Source organism: Eleutherodactylus coqui, chromosome 9 (genome assembly GCF_035609145.1).
Source record: "Eleutherodactylus coqui strain aEleCoq1 chromosome 9, aEleCoq1.hap1, whole genome shotgun sequence".
NCBI lineage: Eukaryota > Metazoa > Chordata > Amphibia > Anura > Eleutherodactylidae > Eleutherodactylus > Eleutherodactylus coqui.
Genome location: NC_089845.1, coordinates 172,402,222 through 172,423,742, shown reverse-complemented (window position 1 = coordinate 172,423,742; position 21,521 = coordinate 172,402,222).

Below are 21,521 nucleotides of genomic sequence, written 5' to 3'. Positions count from 1 at the left end.
TATGTACAAGAATATAGCTACTACAATACTGCTCCCTATGTACAAGAATATAACTATTATAAAACTGCCCCCGATGTACAAAAATATAACTACTATAATACTGCCCCCTATGTACAAGAATATAACTACTATAATACTGATCCCTATGTTCAAGAATATAACTACTATAATACTGCTTCCTATGTACAAGAATATAACAACTATAATACTACCCCCTATGTACAAGAACATAACTACTATAATACTGCCGCTATGTACAAGAATATAACTACTACAATACTGCTCCCTATGTACCAGAATATAACTATTGTAATACTGCCCCCGATGTACAAAAATATAACTACTATAATACTGCCCCCTATGTACAAGAATATATCTACTATAATACTGCTTCCTATGTACAAGAATAAAACAACTATAATACTACCCCCTATGTACAAGAATATAACTACTATAATACTGCCCCCTATGTACAAGAATATAACTATTATAATACTGCCCCCTATGTACAAGAATATAACTACTATAATACTGCCCCCTATGTACAAGAATATAACTACTATAATACTGCCGCTATGTACAAGAATATAACTACTGCAATACTGCTGCTATGTACAAGAATATAACTACTGTAAGACTGCCCCCTATGTACAAGAATATATCTACTATAATACTATCCCCTATGTACAAGAATATAACTAATATAGTACTGCCCTCTATGTGCAAGAAAATAATTACTATAATACTGCTTCCTATGTACAACAATATAACTACTACAATACTGCCCCCTATGTACTAGAATATAACTACTATAATACTGCCTCCTATGTACAAGAGTATAACTACTGTAGCACGGCCCCCTATGTACAAGATTATAACTACTATAATACTGCCTCCTATGTTTAAGAATATAACTACTATAATACTGCCCCATGTACAAGAATATAACTACTATAATACTGCTCCTATGTACAAGATTAAAACTACTATAATACTGCTACCTATGTAGAAGAATATAACTACTTTAATACTGCCCCTTATGTATAAGAATATAACTACTATAATACTGCCCCTGTATACAAGAATATAACGACTATAATATTGCTCCTATGTACAAGAATATAAGTACTATAATACTGCCTGCTATGTACAAGAATATAACTACTATAATACTGCCCCCTATGTAAAAGAATATAACTACTATAATACTGCCTCCTATGTACAAGAATATAACTACTATAATACTGCTCCATGTTCAAGAATATAACTTCTATAATACTGTCTCCTATGTACAGGAAAATAACTACTATAATACTGTCCCCTATGTACCAGAATATAACTGCTATAATACTGCCCCTTATGTACAAGAATATAACTACTATAATACTGCTTCTACGTACAAGAATATAACTACTATAATACTGCCCTCTATATACAAGAATATAACTACTATAATACTGTCCCCTATGTACAAGAATATAACTACTATAATACTGCCCCCTATGTACAAGAATATAACTACTATAATACTGCCTCCTATGTACAAGAATATAACTACTATAATACTGATCCCTATGTTCAAGAATATAACTAGTATAATACTGCTCCTATGTACAAGAATATAACTAATATAATACTGCCTCCTATGTATAAGAATATAACTACTATAATACTGCCTCCTATGTACAAGAATATAACTACTATAATACTGCCTCCTATGTACAAGAACATAACTACTATAATACTGCCCCCTATGTACAAGAATATAACTAGTATTATACTGCCTCCTATGTACAAGAATATAACTACTATAATACTGATACCTATGTTCAAGAATATAACTACTATAATACTGCTCCTATGTAGAAGCATATAACTAGTATAATACTGCCTCCTATGTATAAGATTATAACTACTACAATACTGCCTCCTATAAACAAGAATATAACTACTATAATACTGCCCCCTATGTACAAGAATATAACTACTATAATCCTGCCCCCTATGTACAAGAATATAACTACTATAATACTGCCCACTCTGTACATGAATATACCTACTATAATACTCCCCACTATGTACAAGAATATAACTACTATAATACTGCCCCCTATGTACCTAAATATAACTACTATAATACTGCTCCTATGTACAAGAATATGACTACTATAATACTGCCTCCTATGTACAAGAATATAACTACTATAATACTTCACCCTATGTACAAGAATATAACTACTATAATACTGCCCCCTATGTACAAGAATATAACTACTATAATACTGCCGCTATGTACAAGAATATAACTACTGCAATACTGCTGCTATGTACAAGAATATAACTACTATAAGACTGCCCCCTATGTACAAGAATATACCTACTATAGTACTGCCCTCTATGTGCAAGAAAATAATTACTATAATACTGCTTCCTATGTACAACAATATAACTACTACAATACTGCCCCCTATGTACAAGAATATAACTACTATAATACTGCCTTCTATGTACAAGAGTAAAGCTACTATAGCACTGCCCCCTATGTACAAGAATATAACTACTATAATACTGCCTCCTATGTACAAGAATATAACTACTATAATACTGCCTCCTATGTACAAGAATATAACTACTGTAATACTGTCCACTATGTACAAGAATATAACTACTGTAATACTGCCCCCTATGTACAAGAATATAACTACTATAATACTGCTCCTATGTACAGGAATATAACTACTATAATACTGCCCCCTATGTACAAGAATATAACTACTATAATACTGCTCCTATGTACAAGAATATAACTACTATAATACTGCCCCCTATGTACAAGAATATAACTACTATAATACTGCCTCCTATGTACAAGAATATAACTACTATAATACTGCCCCCTATGTACAAGAATATAACTACTATAATACTGATCCCTATGTACAAGAATATAACTACTATAATACTGCCCCCTATGTACAAGAATATAACTACTATAATACTGCCCCCTATGTACAAGAATATAACTACTATAATACTGATCCCTATGTACAAGAATATAACTACTATAATACTGCTCCTATGTACAGGAATATAACTACTATAATACTGCCCCCTATGTACAAGAATATAACTACTATAATACTGCTCCTATGTACAAGAATATAACTACTATAATACTGCCCCCTATGTACAAGAATATAACTACTATAATACTGCCCCCTATGTACAAGAATATAACTACTATAATACTGCCCCTATATAGAAGAATATAACTACTATAATACTGCTTCTACGTACAAGAATATAACTACTATAATACTGCCCTCTATATACAAGAACATGACTAATATAATACTGCCTCCTATGTACAAGAATATAACTACTATAATACTACCCCCTATGTACAAGAATATAACTACTATAATACTGCCCTCTATGTACAAGAATATAACTATTATAATACTGCCCCCTATGTACAAGAATATAACTACTATAATACTGCCCCCTATGTACAAGAATATAACTACTAAAATACTGCCCCCTATGTACAAGAATATAACTACTATAATACTGCCTCCTATGTACAAGAATATAACTACTATAATACTGCCCCCTATGTACAAGAATATAACTACTATAATACTGCCTCCTATGTACAAGAATATAACTACTATAATACTGCCCCCTATGTACAAGAATATAACTACTGTAATACTGCCCCCTATGTACAAGAATATAACTACTATAATACTGCCTCCTATGTACAAGAATATAACTACTATAATACTTCCACCTATGTATAAGAATATAACTAATTTAATACTGCTGCTATGTTCGAGAATATAACTACTATAATACTGCTCCCTATGTACAAGAATATAACTACTATAATACTGCCGCTATGTACAAGAATATTACTACTGTAATACTGCTTTTTACAAGAATATACCTAGTATAATACTGATCCCTATGTACAAGAATATAACTACTATAGTACTGCTGCTGTGTACAAGAATATAAATACTATACTGCTGCTCCATATGTACAAGAATATAACTACTATAATACTGCTCCCTATGTACAAGAATATAACTACTATAATACTGCCCCCTATGTACAAGAATAAAACTACTACAGTATTGCCCTCTATGTGCAAGAAAATAATTACTATAATACTGCTTCCTATGTACAAGAATATAACTACTACAATACTGCCCCTATGTACAAGAATATAACTACTATAATACTGCCTCCTATGTACAAGAATATAACTACTATAATACTGCCCCCTATGTACTAGAATATAACTACTATAATACTGCTCCCTATGTACAAGAATATAACTACTATAATACTGTCCCCTATGTACAAGAATATAACTACTATAATACTGCCCCCTATGTACAAGAATATATCTACTATAATACTGCCTCCTATGTACAAGAATATAACTACTATAATACTGCTCCTATGTACAAGAATATAACTACTGTAATACTGCTCCTATGTACAAGAATATAACAACTATAATATTGCCCCCTATGTACAAGAATATACAGTAACTACAATAATACTGCCGCTATGTAAAAGAATATAGCTACTATAATACTGCTCCTATGTTCAATAATATAACTACTGTAATACTACTCCCTATGTGCAAGAATATAACTACTCTAATACTGCTCCTATGTACAAGAATATAACTACTATAATACTGCCCCCTATGTACAAGAATATAACTACTATAATACTGTCCCCTATGTACAAGAATATAACTATTATAATACTGCCCCCTATGTACAAGAATATAACTACTATAATACTGCCCCCTATGTACGAGAATATAACTACTATAATACTGCCCCCTATGTACGAGAATATAACTACTATAATACTGCCCCTATGTACGAGAATATAAATACTATAATACTGCCCCCTATGTACAAGAATATAACTATTATAATACTGATCCCTATGTTCAAGAATATAACTATTATAATACTGCTTCCTATGTACAAGAAAATAACTACTATAATACTGCCCCTATGTACAATAATATAACTACTATAATACTGCCACCTATGTTCAAGACCATAAATACTATAATACTGCTCATATGAACAAGAATATAACTACTATAATACTGCCACCTATGTTCAAGAACATAAATACTATAATACTGCTCATATGTACAACAATATAACTACTATAATACTGCCCCCTATGTACAAGAACATAACTATTATAATACTGCTCCTATGTATAAGAATATAACTACTATAATACTGCCCCCTATGTACAAGAATATAACTACTATAATACTGCCCCCTATGTACAAGAATATAACTACTATAATACTGCTGCTATGTACAAGAATATAAATACTATAATGCTGCTCCATATGTACAAGAATATAACTACTATAATACTGCTCCCTATGTACAAGAATATAACTACTATAATACTGCTGCTATGTACAAGAATATAAATACTATAATGCTGCTCCATATGTACAAGAATATAACTACTATAATACTGCCCCCTATGTACAAGAATATAAATACTATAATGCTGCTCCCTATGTACAAGAATATAACTACTCTAATACTGCTGCGATGTTCGAGAATATAACTACTATAATACTGCCCACTATGTACAAGAATATAACTACGATAATACTGCCGCTATATACAAGAATATAACTACTATAATACTGCTCCCTATGTACAAGAATATAACTACTATAATACTGCTGCTATGTACAAGAATATAAATACTATAATGCTGCTCCATATGTACAAGAATATAATTACTATAATACTGCTCCCTATGTTCAAGAATATAACTACTATAATACTGCCCCCTATGTAAAAGAATATAACTACTATAATGTTGCCCCTTATGTACCAGAATATAACTACTATAATACTGCCGCTATGTACAAGAATATAACTACTGCAATACTGCCCCCTATGTACAAGAATATAACTACTATAATACTGCCCCCTATGTACGAGAATATAACTACTATAATCCTGCCACATGTACAAGAATATAACTACTATAATACTGTCCTCTATGTGCAAGAAAATATTTACTATATTACTGCTTCCTATGTACAAGAATATAACTACTACAATACTGCCCCCTATGTACAAGAATATAACTACTATAATACTGCCTCCTATGTACAAGAGTATAACCACCATAGTACTGCCCCCTATGTACAAGAATATAACTACTATAATCCTGCCACATGTACAAGAATATAACTACTATAATACTGTCTCCTATGTACAGGAATATAACTACTATAATACTGCTACCTATGTACAAGAATATAACTACTATAATACTGCCCCCTATGTACAAGAATATAACTACTATAATACTGCCCCCTATGTACAAGAATATAACTACTATAATACTGCCCCCTATGTACAAGAATATAACTACTATAATACTGCCCACTCTGTACATGAATATAACTTCTATAATACTGCCCTCTATGTACAAGAATATAACTACTATAATACTGCCCCCTATGTACAAGAATATAACTACTATAATACTGCTTCCTATGTACACGAATATAACTACTACAATACTTCTCCCTATGTACAAGAATATAGCTACTACAATACTGCTCCCTATGTACAAGAATATAACTATTATAAAACTGCCCCCGATGTACAAAAATATAACTACTATAATACTGCCCCCTATGTACAAGAATATAACTACTATAATACTGATCCCTATGTTCAAGAATATAACTACTATAATACTGCTTCCTATGTACAAGAATATAACAACTATAATACTACCCCCTATGTACAAGAACATAACTACTATAATACTGCCGCAATGTACAAGAATATAACTACTACAATACTGCTCCCTATGTACCAGAATATAACTATTGTAATACTGCCCCCGATGTACAAAAATATAACTACTATAATACTGCCCCCTATGTACAAGAATATATCTACTATAATACTGCTTCCTATGTACAAGAATAAAACAACTATAATACTACCCCCTATGTACAAGAATATAACTACTATAATACTGCCCCCTATGTACAAGAATATAACTATTATAATACTGCCCCCTATGTACAAGAATATAACTACTATAATACTGCCCCCTATGTACAAGAATATAACTACTATAATACTGCCGCTATGTACAAGAATATAACTACTGCAATACTGCTGCTATGTACAAGAATATAACTACTGTAAGACTGCCCCCTATGTACAAGAATATATCTACTATAATACTATCCCCTATGTACAAGAATATAACTAATATAGTACTGCCCTCTATGTGCAAGAAAATAATTACTATAATACTGCTTCCTATGTACAACAATATAACTACTACAATACTGCCCCCTATGTACTAGAATATAACTACTATAATACTGCCTCCTATGTACAAGAGTATAACTACTGTAGCACGGCCCCCTATGTACAAGATTATAACTACTATAATACTGCCTCCTATGTTTAAGAATATAACTACTATAATACTGCCCCATGTACAAGAATATAACTACTATAATACTGCTCCTATGTACAAGATTAAAACTACTATAATACTGCTACCTATGTAGAAGAATATAACTACTTTAATACTGCCCCTTATGTATAAGAATATAACTACTATAATACTGCCCCTGTATACAAGAATATAACGACTATAATATTGCTCCTATGTACAAGAATATAAGTACTATAATACTGCCTGCTATGTACAAGAATATAACTACTATAATACTGCCCCCTATGTAAAAGAATATAACTACTATAATACTGCCTCCTATGTACAAGAATATAACTACTATAATACTGCTCCATGTTCAAGAATATAACTTCTATAATACTGTCTCCTATGTACAGGAAAATAACTACTATAATACTGTCCCCTATGTACCAGAATATAACTGCTATAATACTGCCCCTTATGTACAAGAATATAACTACTATAATACTGCTTCTACGTACAAGAATATAACTACTATAATACTGCCCTCTATATACAAGAATATAACTACTATAATACTGTCCCCTATGTACAAGAATATAACTACTATAATACTGCCCCCTATGTACAAGAATATAACTACTATAATACTGCCTCCTATGTACAAGAATATAACTACTATAATACTGATCCCTATGTTCAAGAATATAACTAGTATAATACTGCTCCTATGTACAAGAATATAACTAATATAATACTGCCTCCTATGTATAAGAATATAACTACTATAATACTGCCTCCTATGTACAAGAATATAACTACTATAATACTGCCTCCTATGTACAAGAACATAACTACTATAATACTGCCCCCTATGTACAAGAATATAACTAGTATTATACTGCCTCCTATGTACAAGAATATAACTACTATAATACTGATACCTATGTTCAAGAATATAACTACTATAATACTGCTCCTATGTAGAAGCATATAACTAGTATAATACTGCCTCCTATGTATAAGATTATAACTACTACAATACTGCCTCCTATAAACAAGAATATAACTACTATAATACTGCCCCCTATGTACAAGAATATAACTACTATAATCCTGCCCCCTATGTACAAGAATATAACTACTATAATACTGCCCACTCTGTACATGAATATACCTACTATAATACTCCCCACTATGTACAAGAATATAACTACTATAATACTGCCCCCTATGTACCTAAATATAACTACTATAATACTGCTCCTATGTACAAGAATATGACTACTATAATACTGCCTCCTATGTACAAGAATATAACTACTATAATACTTCACCCTATGTACAAGAATATAACTACTATAATACTGCCCCCTATGTACAAGAATATAACTACTATAATACTGCCGCTATGTACAAGAATATAACTACTGCAATACTGCTGCTATGTACAAGAATATAACTACTATAAGACTGCCCCCTATGTACAAGAATATACCTACTATAGTACTGCCCTCTATGTGCAAGAAAATAATTACTATAATACTGCTTCCTATGTACAACAATATAACTACTACAATACTGCCCCCTATGTACAAGAATATAACTACTATAATACTGCCTCCTATGTACAAGAGTAAAGCTACTATAGCACTGCCCCCTATGTACAAGAATATAACTACTATAATACTGCCTCCTATGTACAAGAATATAACTACTATAATACTGCCTCCTATGTACAAGAATATAACTACTGTAATACTGTCCACTATGTACAAGAATATAACTACTGTAATACTGCCCCCTATGTACAAGAATATAACTACTATAATACTGCTCCTATGTACAGGAATATAACTACTATAATACTGCCCCCTATGTACAAGAATATAACTACTATAATACTGCTCCTATGTACAAGAATATAACTACTATAATACTGCCCCCTATGTACAAGAATATAACTACTATAATACTGCCTCCTATGTACAAGAATATAACTACTATAATACTGCCCCCTATGTACAAGAATATAACTACTATAATACTGATCCCTATGTACAAGAATATAACTACTATAATACTGCCCCCTATGTACAAGAATATAACTACTATAATACTGCCCCCTATGTACAAGAATATAACTACTATAATACTGATCCCTATGTACAAGAATATAACTACTATAATACTGCTCCTATGTACAAGAATATAACTACTATAATACTGCCCCCTATGTACAAGAATATAACTACTATAATACTGCCCCCTATGTACAAGAATATAACTACTATAATACTGCTCCTATGTACAAGAATATAACTACTATAATACTGCCCCCTATGTACAAGAATATAACTACTATAATACTGCCCCCTATGTACAAGAATATAACTACTATAATACTGCCCCTATATAGAAGAATATAACTACTATAATACTGCTTCTACGTACAAGAATATAACTACTATAATACTGCCCTCTATATACAAGAACATGACTAATATAATACTGCCTCCTATGTACAAGAATATAACTACTATAATACTACCCCCTATGTACAAGAATATAACTACTATAATACTGCCCTCTATGTACAAGAATATAACTATTATAATACTGCCCCCTATGTACAAGAATATAACTACTATAATACTGCCCCCTATGTACAAGAATATAACTACTAAAATACTGCCCCCTATGTACAAGAATATAACTACTATAATACTGCCTCCTATGTACAAGAATATAACTACTATAATACTGCCCCCTATGTACAAGAATATAACTACTATAATACTGCCTCCTATGTACAAGAATATAACTACTATAATACTGCCCCCTATGTACAAGAATATAACTACTGTAATACTACCCCCTATGTATAAGAATATAACTAATTTAATACTGCTGCTATGTTCGAGAATATAACTACTATAATACTGCTCCCTATGTACAAGAATATAACTACTATAATACTGCCGCTATGTACAAGAATATTACTACTGTAATACTGCTTTTTACAAGAATATACCTAGTATAATACTGATCCCTATGTACAAGAATATAACTACTATAGTACTGCTGCTGTGTACAAGAATATAAATACTATACTGCTGCTCCATATGTACAAGAATATAACTACTATAATACTGCTCCCTATGTACAAGAATATAACTACTATAATACTGCCCCCTATGTACAAGAATAAAACTACTACAGTATTGCCCTCTATGTGCAAGAAAATAATTACTATAATACTGCTTCCTATGTACAAGAATATAACTACTACAATACTGCCCCCTATGTACAAGAATATATCTACTATAATACTGCCTCCTATGTACAAGAATATAACTACTATAATACTGCTCCTATGTACAAGAATATAACTACTGTAATACTGCTCCTATGTACAAGAATATAACAACTATAATATTGCCCCCTATGTACAAGAATATACAGTAACTACAATAATACTGCCGCTATGTAAAAGAATATAGCTACTATAATACTGCTCCTATGTTCAATAATATAACTACTGTAATACTACTCCCTATGTGCAAGAATATAACTACTCTAATACTGCTCCTATGTACAAGAATATAACTACTATAATACTGCCCCCTATGTACAAGAATATAACTACTATAATACTGTCCCCTATGTACAAGAATATAACTATTATAATACTGCCCCCTATGTACAAGAATATAACTACTATAATACTGCCCCCTATGTACGAGAATATAACTACTATAATACTGCCCCCTATGTACGAGAATATAACTACTATAATACTGCCCCTATGTACGAGAATATAAATACTATAATACTGCCCCCTATGTACAAGAATATAACTATTATAATACTGATCCCTATGTTCAAGAATATAACTATTATAATACTGCTTCCTATGTACAAGAAAATAACTACTATAATACTGCCCCTATGTACAATAATATAACTACTATAATACTGCCACCTATGTTCAAGACCATAAATACTATAATACTGCTCATATGTACAAGAATATAACTACTATAATACTGCCACCTATGTTCAAGAACATAAATACTATAATACTGCTCATATGTACAACAATATAACTACTATAATACTGCCCCCTATGTACAAGAACATAACTATTATAATACTGCTCCTATGTATAAGAATATAACTACTATAATACTGCCCCCTATGTACAAGAATATAACTACTATAATACTGCCCCCTATGTACAAGAATATAACTACTATAATACTGCTGCTATGTACAAGAATATAAATACTATAATGCTGCTCCATATGTACAAGAATATAACTACTATAATACTGCTCCCTATGTACAAGAATATAACTACTATAATACTGCTGCTATGTACAAGAATATAAATACTATAATGCTGCTCCATATGTACAAGAATATAACTACTATAATACTGCCCCCTATGTACAAGAATATAAATACTATAATGCTGCTCCCTATGTACAAGAATATAACTACTCTAATACTGCTGCGATGTTCGAGAATATAACTACTATAATACTGCCCACTATGTACAAGAATATAACTACGATAATACTGCCGCTATATACAAGAATATAACTACTATAATACTGCTCCCTATGTACAAGAATATAACTACTATAATACTGCTGCTATGTACAAGAATATAAATACTATAATGCTGCTCCATATGTACAAGAATATAATTACTATAATACTGCTCCCTATGTTCAAGAATATAACTACTATAATACTGCCCCCTATGTAAAAGAATATAACTACTATAATGTTGCCCCTTATGTACCAGAATATAACTACTATAATACTGCCGCTATGTACAAGAATATAACTACTGCAATACTGCCCCCTATGTACAAGAATATAACTACTATAATACTGCCCCCTATGTACGAGAATATAACTACTATAATCCTGCCACATGTACAAGAATATAACTACTATAATACTGTCCTCTATGTGCAAGAAAATATTTACTATATTACTGCTTCCTATGTACAAGAATATAACTACTACAATACTGCCCCCTATGTACAAGAATATAACTACTATAATACTGCCTCCTATGTACAAGAGTATAACCACCATAGTACTGCCCCCTATGTACAAGAATATAACTACTATAATCCTGCCACATGTACAAGAATATAACTACTATAATACTGTCTCCTATGTACAGGAATATAACTACTATAATACTGCTACCTATGTACAAGAATATAACTACTATAATACTGCCCCCTATGTACAAGAATATAACTACTATAATACTGCCCCCTATGTACAAGAATATAACTACTATAATACTGCCCCCTATGTACAAGAATATAACTACTATAATACTGCCCACTCTGTACATGAATATAACTTCTATAATACTGCCCTCTATGTACAAGAATATAACTACTATAATACTGCCCCCTATGTACAAGAATATAACTACTATAATACTGCTTCCTATGTACACGAATATAACTACTACAATACTTCTCCCTATGTACAAGAATATAGCTACTACAATACTGCTCCCTATGTACAAGAATATAACTATTATAAAACTGCCCCCGATGTACAAAAATATAACTACTATAATACTGCCCCCTATGTACAAGAATATAACTACTATAATACTGATCCCTATGTTCAAGAATATAACTACTATAATACTGCTTCCTATGTACAAGAATATAACAACTATAATACTACCCCCTATGTACAAGAACATAACTACTATAATACTGCCGCAATGTACAAGAATATAACTACTACAATACTGCTCCCTATGTACCAGAATATAACTATTGTAATACTGCCCCCGATGTACAAAAATATAACTACTATAATACTGCCCCCTATGTACAAGAATATATCTACTATAATACTGCTTCCTATGTACAAGAATAAAACAACTATAATACTACCCCCTATGTACAAGAATATAACTACTATAATACTGCCCCCTATGTACAAGAATATAACTATTATAATACTGCCCCCTATGTACAAGAATATAACTACTATAATACTGCCCCCTATGTACAAGAATATAACTACTATAATACTGCCGCTATGTACAAGAATATAACTACTGCAATACTGCTGCTATGTACAAGAATATAACTACTGTAAGACTGCCCCCTATGTACAAGAATATATCTACTATAATACTATCCCCTATGTACAAGAATATAACTAATATAGTACTGCCCTCTATGTGCAAGAAAATAATTACTATAATACTGCTTCCTATGTACAACAATATAACTACTACAATACTGCCCCCTATGTACTAGAATATAACTACTATAATACTGCCTCCTATGTACAAGAGTATAACTACTGTAGCACGGCCCCCTATGTACAAGATAATAACTACTATAATACTGCCTCCTATGTTTAAGAATATAACTACTATAATACTGCCCCATGTACAAGAATATAACTACTATAATACTGCTCCTATGTACAAGATTAAAACTACTATAATACTGCTACCTATGTAGAAGAATATAACTACTTTAATACTGCCCCTTATGTATAAGAATATAACTACTATAATACTGCCCCTGTATACAAGAATATAACGACTATAATATTGCTCCTATGTACAAGAATATAAGTACTATAATACTGCCTGCTATGTACAAGAATATAACTACTATAATACTGCCCCCTATGTAAAAGAATATAACTACTATAATACTGCCTCCTATGTACAAGAATATAACTACTATAATACTGCTCCATGTTCAAGAATATAACTTCTATAATACTGTCTCCTATGTACAGGAAAATAACTACTATAATACTGTCCCCTATGTACCAGAATATAACTGCTATAATACTGCCCCTTATGTACAAGAATATAACTACTATAATACTGCTTCTACGTACAAGAATATAACTACTATAATACTGCCCTCTATATACAAGAATATAACTACTATAATACTGTCCCCTATGTACAAGAATATAACTACTATAATACTGCCCCCTATGTACAAGAATATAACTACTATAATACTGCCTCCTATGTACAAGAATATAACTACTATAATACTGATCCCTATGTTCAAGAATATAACTAGTATAATACTGCTCCTATGTACAAGAATATAACTAATATAATACTGCCTCCTATGTATAAGAATATAACTACTATAATACTGCCTCCTATGTACAAGAATATAACTACTATAATACTGCCTCCTATGTACAAGAACATAACTACTATAATACTGCCCCCTATGTACAAGAATATAACTAGTATTATACTGCCTCCTATGTACAAGAATATAACTACTATAATACTGATACCTATGTTCAAGAATATAACTACTATAATACTGCTCCTATGTAGAAGCATATAACTAGTATAATACTGCCTCCTATGTATAAGATTATAACTACTACAATACTGCCTCCTATAAACAAGAATATAACTACTATAATACTGCCCCCTATGTACAAGAATATAACTACTATAATCCTGCCCCCTATGTACAAGAATATAACTACTATAATACTGCCCACTCTGTACATGAATATACCTACTATAATACTCCCCACTATGTACAAGAATATAACTACTATAATACTGCCCCCTATGTACCTAAATATAACTACTATAATACTGCTCCTATGTACAAGAATATGACTACTATAATACTGCCTCCTATGTACAAGAATATAACTACTATAATACTTCACCCTATGTACAAGAATATAACTACTATAATACTGCCCCCTATGTACAAGAATATAACTACTATAATACTGCCGCTATGTACAAGAATATAACTACTGCAATACTGCTGCTATGTACAAGAATATAACTACTATAAGACTGCCCCCTATGTACAAGAATATACCTACTATAGTACTGCCCTCTATGTGCAAGAAAATAATTACTATAATACTGCTTCCTATGTACAACAATATAACTACTACAATACTGCCCCCTATGTACAAGAATATAACTACTATAATACTGCCTCCTATGTACAAGAGTAAAGCTACTATAGCACTGCCCCCTATGTACAAGAATATAACTACTATAATACTGCCTCCTATGTACAAGAATATAACTACTATAATACTGCCTCCTATGTACAAGAATATAACTACTGTAATACTGTCCACTATGTACAAGAATATAACTACTGTAATACTGCCCCCTATGTACAAGAATATAACTACTATAATACTGCTCCTATGTACAGGAATATAACTACTATAATACTGCCCCCTATGTACAAGAATATAACTACTATAATACTGCTCCTATGTACAAGAATATAACTACTATAATACTGCCCCCTATGTACAAGAATATAACTACTATAATACTGCCTCCTATGTACAAGAATATAACTACTATAATACTGCCCCCTATGTACAAGAATATAACTACTATAATACTGATCCCTATGTACAAGAATATAACTACTATAATACTGCCCCCTATGTACAAGAATATAACTACTATAATACTGCCCCCTATGTACAAGAATATAACTACTATAATACTGATCCCTATGTACAAGAATATAACTACTATAATACTGCTCCTATGTACAGGAATATAACTACTATAATACTGCCCCCTATGTACAAGAATATAACTACTATAATACTGCTCCTATGTACAAGAATATAACTACTATAATACTGCCCCCTATGTACAAGAATATAACTACTATAATACTGCCCCCTATGTACAAGAATATAACTACTATAATACTGCCCCTATATAGAAGAATATAACTACTATAATACTGCTTCTACGTACAAGAATATAACTACTATAATACTGCCCTCTATATACAAGAACATGACTAATATAATACTGCCTCCTATGTACAAGAATATAACTACTATAATACTACCCCCTATGTACAAGAATATAACTACTATAATACTGCCCTCTATGTACAAGAATATAACTATTATAATACTGCCCCCTATGTACAAGAATATAACTACTATAATACTGCCCCCTATGTACAAGAATATAACTACTAAAATACTGCCCCCTATGTACAAGAATATAACTACTATAATACTGCCTCCTATGTACAAGAATATAACTACTATAATACTGCCCCCTATGTACAAGAATATAACTACTATAATACTGCCTCCTATGTACAAGAATATAACTACTATAATACTGCCCCCTATGTACAAGAATATAACTACTGTAATACTACCCCCTATGTATAAGAATATAACTAATTTAATACTGCTGCTATGTTCGAGAATATAACTACTATAATACTGCTCCCTATGTACAAGAATATAACTACTATAATACTGCCGCTATGTACAAGAATATTACTACTGTAATACTGCTTTTTACAAGAATATACCTAGTATAATACTGATCCCTATGTACAAGAATATAACTACTATAGTACTGCTGCTGTGTACAAGAATATAAATACTATACTGCTGCTCCATATGTACAAGAATATAACTACTATAATACTGCTCCCTATGTACAAGAATATAACTACTATAATACTGCCCCCTATGTACAAGAATAAAACTACTACAGTATTGCCCTCTATGTGCAAGAAAATAATTACTATAATACTGCTTCCTATGTACAAGAATATAAATACTACAATACTGCCCCCTATGTACAAGAATATATCTACTATAATACTGCCTCCTATGTACAAGAATATAACTACTATAATACTGCTCCTATGTACAAGAATATAACTACTGTAATACTGCTCCTATGTACAAGAATATAACAACTATAATATTGCCCCCTATGTACAAGAATATACAGTAACTACAATAATACTGCCGCTATGTAAAAGAATATAGCTACTATAATACTGCTCCTATGTTCAATAATATAACTACTGTAATACTACTCCCTATGTGCAAGAATATAACTACTCTAATACTGCTCCTATGTACAAGAATATAACTACTATAATACTGCCCCCTATGTACAAGAATATAACTACTATAATACTGTCCCCTATGTACAAGAATATAACTATTATAATACTGCCCCCTATGTACAAGAATATAACTACTATAATACTGCCCCCTATGTACGAGAATATAACTACTATAATACTGCCCCCTATGTACGAGAATATAACTACTATAATACTGCCCCTATGTACGAGAATATAAATACTATAATACTGCCCCCTATGTACAAGAATATAACTATTATAATACTGATCCCTATGTTCAAGAATATAACTATTATAATACTGCTTCCTATGTACAAGAAAATAACTACTATAATACTGCCCCTATGTACAATAATATAACTACTATAATACTGCCACCTATGTTCAAGACCATAAATACTATAATACTGCTCATATGTACAAGAATATAACTACTATAATACTGCCACCTATGTTCAAGAACATAAATACTATAATACTGCTCATATGTACAACAATATAACTACTATAATACTGCCCCCTATGTACAAGAACATAACTATTATAATACTGCTCCTATGTATAAGAATATAACTACTATAATACTGCCCCCTATGTACAAGAATATAACTACGATAATACTGCCCTCTATGTACAAGAATATAACTACTATAATACTGCCGCTATGTACAGGAATATAACTACTGTAATACTGCTCCTATGTACAAGAATATTACTAGTGTAATACTGCTTTTTACAAGAATATACCTACTATAATACTGCTCCCTATGTACAAGAATATAACTACTATAATACTGCCCACTCTGTACAAGAATAAAACTACTATAATACTGCCCCTTATGTACAAGAAGATAGCTACTATAATACTGCTTCCTATGTACACAAATATAACTACTACAATACTGCTCCCTATGTACAAGAATATAACTACTATAATACTGCTCCCTTTGTACAAGAATATAACTATTATAATACTGCTCCTATGTACAAGAATATAACTATTATTATACTACCCCCTATGTACAAGAATGTAACTGCTATAATACTGATCCCTATGTAGAAGAATATAACTACTATAATACTGCTTCCTATGTACAAGAAAAGAACTACTATAATACTGCCACATATGTACAAGAATATAACTACTATAATACTGCCCCCTATGTACAAGAATATAACTACTATAATACTGCTACCTATGTACAAGAATATAACTACTATAATACTGCCCCCTATGTACAAGAATATAACTACTATAGTACTTCCCCCTATGTACAAGAATATAACTACTATAATGCTGCCCCTGTATACAAGAATATAACTACTATAATACTGCCACCTATGTACAAGAAAATAACTACTATAATTCTGCCCCCTATGTACAAGAATATAACTACTATAGTACTGCCCCCTATGTACAAGAATATAACTACTTTAATACTGCTGATATGTTCGAGAATATAACTACTACAATACTGCACCCTATGTACAAGAATATAACTACGATAATACTGCCGCTATGTACAAGAATATAACTACTGTAATACTGCTTTTTACAAGAATATACCTACTATATTACTGCTGCTGTGTACAAGAATATAAATAGTATACTGCTGCTCCATATGTACAAGAATATAACTACTATAGTACTGCTGCTGTGTACATGAATATAAATACTATACTGCTGCTTCATAAGTACAAGAATATAACTACTATAATACTGCCCCCTATGTACAAGAATATAACTACTATAATACTGCCGCTATGTACAAGAATATAACTACTACAATACTGCTGCTATGTACAAGAATATAACTACTATAATTCTGCCCCCTATGTAGAAGAATATATAAACTATAATACTGTCCCCCATGTACAAGAATAAAACTACAATAAGACTGCCCTCTATGTGCAAGAAAATAATTACTATAATACTGCTTTCTATGTACAAGACTATAACTACTATAATACTGCCCCATGTAGAAGAATAAAACTACTATAACACTGTCTCATATATACAGGAATATAACTCCTATAATACTGCCTCCTATGTACAAGAATAAAACTACTATAATACTGCCCTCTATGTACAAGAATATAACTACTATAATACTGCCCTCTATGTACAAGAATATAACTACTATAATACTGCCCCCTATGTACAAGAATATAACTACTATAATACTGCCCACTTTGTACATGAATATAACTACTATAATCCTGCCTCCTATGTACAATAGTATAACTACTATAGTACTGCCCCCTATGTACAAGAATATAACTACTATAATACTGCCTCCTATGTACAAGAATATAACTACTATAATACTGCCCCATGTACAAGAATATAACTACTATAATACTGTCTCCTATGTACAAGAATATAACTACTATAAAACTGCCTCCTGTGTACAAGAATATAACTACTATAATACTGCTACCTATGTACAAGAATATAAGTACTATAATACTGCCCCCTATGTACAAGAATATAACTACTATAGTACTGCCCCCTATGTACAAGAATATAACTACTATAATACTGCCCCTGTATACAAGAATATAACTACTATTATACTGCTACTATGTACAAGAATATAACTACTATAATACTGCCTCCTATGTACAAGAACATAACTACTATAATACTGCCCCCTATGTACAAGAATATAACTACTATAATACTGATCCCTATGTTCAAGAATATAACTACTATAATACTGCTCCTATGTACAAGAATATAACTACTATAATACTGCCTCCTATGTATAAGAATATAACTACTATAATACTGCCTCCTATGTACAAGAATATAACTACTATAATACTGCCCCCTATGTACAAGAATATAACTACTATAATACTGCCTCCTATGTACAAGAATATAACTACTATAATACTGCCCCCTATGTACAAGAATATAACTACTATAATACTGCCCACTTTGTACATGAATATAACTACTATAATCCTACCTCCTATGTACAATAGTATAACTACTATAGTACTGCCCCCTATGTACAAGAATATAACTACTATAATACTGCCTCCTATGTACAAGAATATAACTACTATAATACTGCCCCATGTACAAGAATATAACTACTATAATACTGTCTCCTATGTACAAGAATATAACTACTATAAAACTGCCTCCTGTGTACAAGAATATAACTACTATAATACTGCTACCTATGTACAAGAATATAAGTACTATAATACTGCCCCCTATGTACAAGAATATAACTACTATAGTACTGCCCCCTATGTACAAGAATATAACTACTATAATACTGCCCCTGTATACAAGAATATAACTACTATTATACTGCCTCCTATGTACAAGAATATAACTACTATAATACTGCCTCCTATGTACAAGAACATAACTACTATAATACTGCCCCCTATGTACAAGAATATAACTACTATAATACTGATCCCTATGTTCAAGAATATAACTACTATAATACTGCCTCCTATGTACAAGAATATAACTACTATAATACTGCCCCCTATGTACAAGAATATAACTACTATAATACTGATCCCTATGTACAAGAATATAACTACTATAGTACTGTCTCCTATGTACAGGAATATAACTACTATAATACTGCCCCCTATGTACAAGAATATAAATACTATAATACTGCCCCCTATGTACAAGAATATAACTGCTATAATACTGCCTCCTATATACAAGAATATACCTACTATAATACTGCCCCCTATGTACAAGAATATAACTACTATAATACTGCCCCATGTAGAAGAATATAACTACTATAACACTGTCTTCTATATACAGGAATATAACTACTATAATACTGCCTCCTATGTAAAAGAATATAACTACTATAATACTGCCATCTATGTACAAGAATATAACTACTATAATACTGCCCCCTATGTACAAGAATATAACTACTATAATACTGCCCACTTTGTACATGAATATAACTACTATAATACTGCCCCCTATGTACAAGAATATAACTACTATAATACTGCCTCCTATGTACAAGAATATAACTACTATAATACTGCCACCTA